We start from the raw sequence: 6,000 nt of genomic DNA on the forward strand, positions 1-6,000 counted from the left end.
ACACCAAGATGTTGACTTGTACAGTTGTTGCTTTCATCTCTGGTGGAAGGGAACTGCTATTTGCTGCCTGCCTGGTTTTGAGGAAGTCTCACTCCACTTTATAAAAAGATTGTGGTGCTTACTAAAACTCCCTGGAGGTGGACGTTGATCAGTATGGATCATTAAGGATTGAACTGTTTTGGAGTTGTGAAGACGCCCCTTGTTTGGCCAGAACAGGGCTGCGTTCACAACCCCAGCATGATACCTAAGATATTGTGTTGTAAAATGTTAATAACCTTGTTTTGTTGATCTCTGCTGTAAATCTAATATCCACCTATTTGTAAAGCTGGCAGTGGAATGTATGTGAGATGTGTATCTTGTGTTCATCTCTGTGTGAGATGTTCTTCCATATTAATTGGAAATAGTTTGTTAATGTGCTGTCAGGTCAGTCAGACACAATGCATGCTGTCTTTACAACTACAATTATTATGGGGGTTCTTCAATATCCTGGTCACAAATGGCACTCTATCCCCTATATAGTTCACTACTGTTGAGCAAAACCCATATAGCTCTGGTCAAAAGTAGTGCATTATATAGGGAACAGGGAGCCATTTGGGATGCGTGACAGGTGATGTTATTTTAACCCTACTTCTGCTCCTTAGTTTTCTGGCTCCTGCTTTACTCTCTCTGTGTGAGAGGGGGAGAGTGGAGAGAGGGGGATGGCGAGAGAAGGGGGGATGGGGGTAGAGGTGCTTTTTGAAGTTTAACTGAAATTTCCTGGATGCCGATTTAAGCCTAATCCTGGAATGAAAAGCTATTTCAATGTACATTCTTCAGGACTATGCTTAATTGGTCTCCAGGAAACTGTCCCTAAGAGTTTGAACTCGAGGTCATTAACCTATTTTCATGGTTTGAAAAGAGGCGAAGGTAAATCCCCAGGGCAGTCGATGCAGAGTACCAATGGTCATAGCCAGGGCCCGTAAAGCGTCTGAGTAGGAGTGCTGATCTGAGATCAGTTTTAACCTTTTTGAATCATATGAATAAGATGTGTCAACTGATCCTAGATCAGCACTCCTATACCGAGATGCTTTATGGATTTAGTTTGGTCTTGTTCTTTCAGTAGAACAGGACGTCTCACAAGAAGGACTTAGTGACTGAACTGTGCATCGTTCATAAAATAGTGTTTTACATTTTCTGAGTGGGCAGTAGAAGTGGCATTGTAATCGGGGACTAGTATTTTACTCACATTTCATTATCTGTAAGAACTGACAGATGCTCCCAAAAACCTGTTTTTATGTATTTCAGCTTTGTATAACAGACCGGTTTAGACCTATGACCTATGACCTGTGTTGAGGTTCCACATTTTTAGCAATGACTTCTCTTTTGACTTCTCTTTTTAGATGCTATTATTTCTTTCCTACAAGTTATTTCCTCAAGTTGTGACAAGGGTACAACATCAAAATACGCCCACCTGAACATTTAACATGGATCCATGTGGATTCAAATGTAACTGTGGCTTCAGCTGCAGGGCGTATCCTAAATGGCTCCCTATATAGTGCGGGTCAATAGTAGTGCATTATATAGGAAATAGGGTTCCATTTGAGAAGCATGGAGAGATGTCACGTAGAACACTGAGACAACTCTGTTCTTACCGGTGTCCAACGAGAGCTCTTTCAATAAAGAATCAACTCCTGTTTGAATCGATCTGTACTTGTCACTCTGTGTGACGGAAATGTCCATTTTTATTAGGTGACTCACATCGAGTGATGGACTGTGAGGTTTTACAATAACTTCTAGAAATTGCATAGATGAACTCTATCAAATGTATTTTATAATGCACTTTTTACATCAACATTTGTCACAAAGTGCTTTACAAATACACAGCTGAAAACCCCAAAGAGCAAGCAATGCAGAGACAGAAGCACAGTGGCTGGGAAAAACTCCCTAGAAAATGCAGGAACCTAGGAAGAAATCTAGAGAGGAACCAGGCTCTGAGAGGTGGCCAGTCATTTTCTAGCTGTGCCAGGTGGAGGTTATAAGAGTACATGGCCACTAAAGCCAAAACATTCATAGATGGTCAGATAATAGTACCAGTGGTTATAGAGGGTGCAACAGGTCAGGACTAAAAGTCAGTTGGCTTTTCATAGCTGAGCATTCAGAGGTCGAGACAGCAGGTGAGAGAGCGAAATAGAGACAGAGGGAGTTGAAATAGCAGGTCCGGGACACGGTCAGGGTTCCATAGCTGCAGGCAGAGCAGCCGTACAACCAGGTGGAACAGCCAGGAGTCATCAGGTCAGGTAGTCCTGAGGCATGGTCCTTGGGCTCAGGTCCTCCGGGAGGGGAGAGAGAGCGAGACCACTCTTCTAGATGTATGTACCTTAGAGTTGTACAATGACAGATCCCAAGCTTTTAATTCCTGTATTCATGACAGGGTTTGAGCCCGAGTAGGCCTACAGTACAGCTTAGTGTTTTATAGCAGTTTTGTAATACTACTAATGTCCAATAGGTGGCAATGTTGTTTTCCACTGTCTTGAAACAATTGCATTTGTGCTACCATAGTAGCTATTTATCCTGCTTACTTTTTAGTAATGCTGAAAACCCTACTGTAAATGTTTAGTGCATACTGGTACTTGCTAGGTCAATGTGTTAGTAGCTTTAATAAAAATGGGAATTGGAAACAGGAAATTGCAATCCTGCTCATGTTGATTTTTACTTAATTTGTTTTTGTTGGGGGGTGGGGTTATTACAATGTTAATTCTACTGAGCCATTTACTTTGTGTTGGTTTTCTTATCTTTTCTTATTTCTTATTATTGTTGCATTGTTCAGAAGGAACCTGCAAGTTAACATTTCGCTGGATGATGTATACCATGTGTATCCTATACATACGACTAATAAAACTCTAAGCTTGCTGTGCTCTCTGGCCTCTGGGGGGATACCTTCTAGTACGTCTCAAATGGCACCCTATTCCCTATATAGTGCACTACCCTTAAAAGTAGTACACTATATAGGGTGTAATTTGTTCTAGATACTGACTAGAACTGAGGGAGGGTGCAGAGAGAGGACTCAGACTGGAGCTGGTGAAGGTGCAGAGGGAGGACTCAAACTGGAGCTGGTGAAGGTGCAGAGAGAGGACTCAGACTGGAGCTGGTGATGGTGCAGAGAGAGGACTCAGACTGGAGCTGGTGATGGTGCAGAGAGAGGACTCAGACTGGAGCTGGTGATGGTGCAGAGAGAGGACTCAGACTGGAGCTGGTGATGGTGCAGAGAGAGGACTCAGACTGGAGCTGGTGATGGTGCAGAGAGAGGACTCAGACTGGAGCTGGTGATGGTGCAGAGAGAGGACTCAGACTGGAGCTGGTGATGGTGCAGAGAGAGGACTCAGACTGGAGCTGGTGATGGTGCAGAGAGAGGACTCAGACTGGAGCTGGTGATGGTGCAGAGAGAGGACTCAGACTGGAGCTGGTGATGGTGCAGAGAGAGAGTACTCAGACTGGTGATGGTGCAGAGAGGACTCAGACTGGAGCTGGTGATGGTGCAGAGAGAGGACTCAGACTGGAGCTGGTGATGGTGCAGAGAGAGGACTGAGACTGGAGCTGGTGATGGTGCAGAGAGAGGACTCAGACTGGAGCTGGTGATGGTGCAGAGAGGACTCAGACTGGAGCTGGTGATGGTGCAGAGAGAGGACTCAGACTGGAGCTGGTGATGGTGCAGAGAGAGGACTCCGACTGGAGCTGGTGATGGTGCAGAGAGGACTCAGACTGGAGCTGGTGATGGTGCAGAGAGAGGACTGAGACTGGAGCTGGTGATGGTGCAGAGAGAATACTCCGACTGAGCTGGTGATGGTGCAGAGAGAGGACTCCGACTGGAGCTGGTGATGGTGCAGAGAGAGACTCAGACTGGAGCTGGTGATGGTGCAGAGTGAGGACTCAGACTGGAGCTGGTGATGGTGCAGAGTGAGGACTCAGACTGGAGCTGGTGAAGGTGCAGAGAGAGGACTCAGACTGGAGCTGGTGATGGTGCAGAGAGAGGACTCAGACTGGAGCTGGTGATGGTGCAGAGAGAGGACTCAGAGTATAATGGAAAAAGTGTGTTAAAAGATGCTTAAAATGTATTCAAATACCATTATTACCAATTATTAATACCAATTATTAAAATTATTCTGATTGTTGAATTGTGTTTAGGAAACAAAGATGTTATCATGTGTGTGTATAGTGTGTACATGTATGTTATGGGTGTACCAAGAGACCACTTATTTCGGACGAGCAATGTTTTCAAATTTGTAATGTTTGCATGAATTGTCATTATTTACAGGAACACACAACATCCTGAAAAATACAGTATGTAGATGTCTTTGTTAGAAAGAATACTATATTTCCCTTGATGGAGTGATGCTGAATGTACAAAATGGCTCAACGTACCCCACTCTCCCCTACCACCCAACATCCATGGGAGAACTCTGGAAGTCCCGTCCTTTTGACTTCTATACAGCACAGCACACATGTATTTAAGTTGGTAGTGGGGAAGAGAGGCCTGTTTGACTAGAAGCCCCTGGGCCAGAGACCAGAAGAGGTAAGGAGTGGGGAAGAGAGGCCTGTTTGACTAGAGGCCCCTGGGCCAGATACCAGAAGAAGTAAGGAGTGGGGAAGAGAGGCCTGTTTGACTAGAAGCCCCTGGGCCAGAGACCAGAAGAGGTAAGGAGTGGGGAAGAGAGGCCTGTTTGACTAGAAGCCCCTGGGCCAGAGACCAGAAGAGGTAAGGAGTGGGGAAGAGAGGCCTGTTTGACTAGAAGCCCCTGGGCCAGAGACCAGAAGAGGTAAGGAGTGGGGAAGAGAGGCCTGTTTGACTAGAAGCCCTGGGCCAGAGACCAGAGAAGAGAGGTAAGGAGTGGGGAAGAGAGGCCTGTTTGACTAGAAGCCCCTGGGCCAGAGACCAGAAGAGGTAAGGAGTGGGGAAGAGAGGCCTGTTTGACTAGAAGCCCCTGGGCCAGAGACCAGAAGAGGTAAGGAGTGGGGAAGAGAGGCCTGTTTGACTAGAAGCCCCTGGGCCAGAGACCAGAAGAGGTAAGAGGCCTGTTTGTGGGCCCCTGGGCCAAGACCAGAAGGAGTGGGAAGAGAGGCCTGTTTGACTAGAAGCCCCTGGGCCAGAGACCAGAAGAGGTAAGGAGTGGGGAAGAGAGGCCTGTTTGACTAGAAGCCCCTGGGCCAGAGACCAGAAGAGGTAAGGAGTGGGGAAGAGAGGCCTGTTTGACTAGAAGCCCCTGGGCCAGAGACCAGAAGAGGTAAGGAGTGGGGAAGAGAGGCCTGTTTGACTAGAAGCCCCTGGGCCAGAGACCAGAAGAGAGACCAGAAGAGGTAAGGAGGGGAAGAGAGGCCTGTTTGACTAGAAGCCCCTGGGCCAGAGACCAGAAGAGGTAAGGAGTGGGGAAGAGAGGCCTGTTTGACTAGAAGCCCCTGGGCCAGAGACCAGAAGAGGTAAGGAGTGGGGAAGAGAGGCCTGTTTGACTAGAAGCCCCTGGGCCAGAGACCAGAAGAGGTAAGGAGTGGGGAAGAGAGGCCTGTTTGACTAGAAGCCCCTGGGCCAGAGACCAGAAGAGGTAAGGAGTGGGGAAGAGAGGCCTGTTTGACTAGAAGCCCCTGGGCCAGAGACCAGAAGAGGTAAGGAGTGGGGAAGAGAGGCCTGTTTGACTAGAAGCCCCTGGGCCAGAGACCAGAAGAGGTAAGGAGTGGGGAAGAGAGGCCTGTTTGACTAGAAGCCCCTGGGCCAGGGGCCAGAGACCAGAAGAGGTAAGGAGTGGGGAAGAGAGGCCTGTTTGACTAGAAGCCCCTGGGCCAGAGACCAGAAGAGGTAAGGAGGGGAAGAGGGCCTGTTTGAAGAGAGGCCTGTTTGACTAGAAGCCCCTGGGCCAGAGACCAGAAGAGGTAAGGAGTGGGGAAGAGAGCCTGTTTGACTAGAAGCCCCTGGGCCAGAGACCAGAAGAGGTAAGGAGTGGGGAAGAGAGGCCTGTTTGACTAGAAGCCCCT

The 6,000-nt window shown here is 47.6% G+C and overlaps 1 long non-coding RNA gene across 1 annotated transcript; it reads left to right on the top strand.

The window, feature by feature from the left end:
• The first annotated feature begins 698 nt into the window (after window positions 1-698).
• LOC127915854 (uncharacterized) lies at window positions 699-4,271 on the top strand. The gene is made up of 3 exons (XR_008092577.1): window positions 699-3,063; window positions 3,099-3,448; window positions 3,962-4,271. It is a non-coding gene; the product is annotated as an uncharacterized LOC127915854 (long non-coding RNA).
• Window positions 4,272-6,000: the final 1,729 nt, after the last annotated feature.

The sequence above is a fragment of the Oncorhynchus keta genome, chromosome 35, assembly GCF_023373465.1.
Source record: "Oncorhynchus keta strain PuntledgeMale-10-30-2019 chromosome 35, Oket_V2, whole genome shotgun sequence".
Classification (NCBI taxonomy): Eukaryota; Metazoa; Chordata; class Actinopteri; order Salmoniformes; family Salmonidae; genus Oncorhynchus; species Oncorhynchus keta.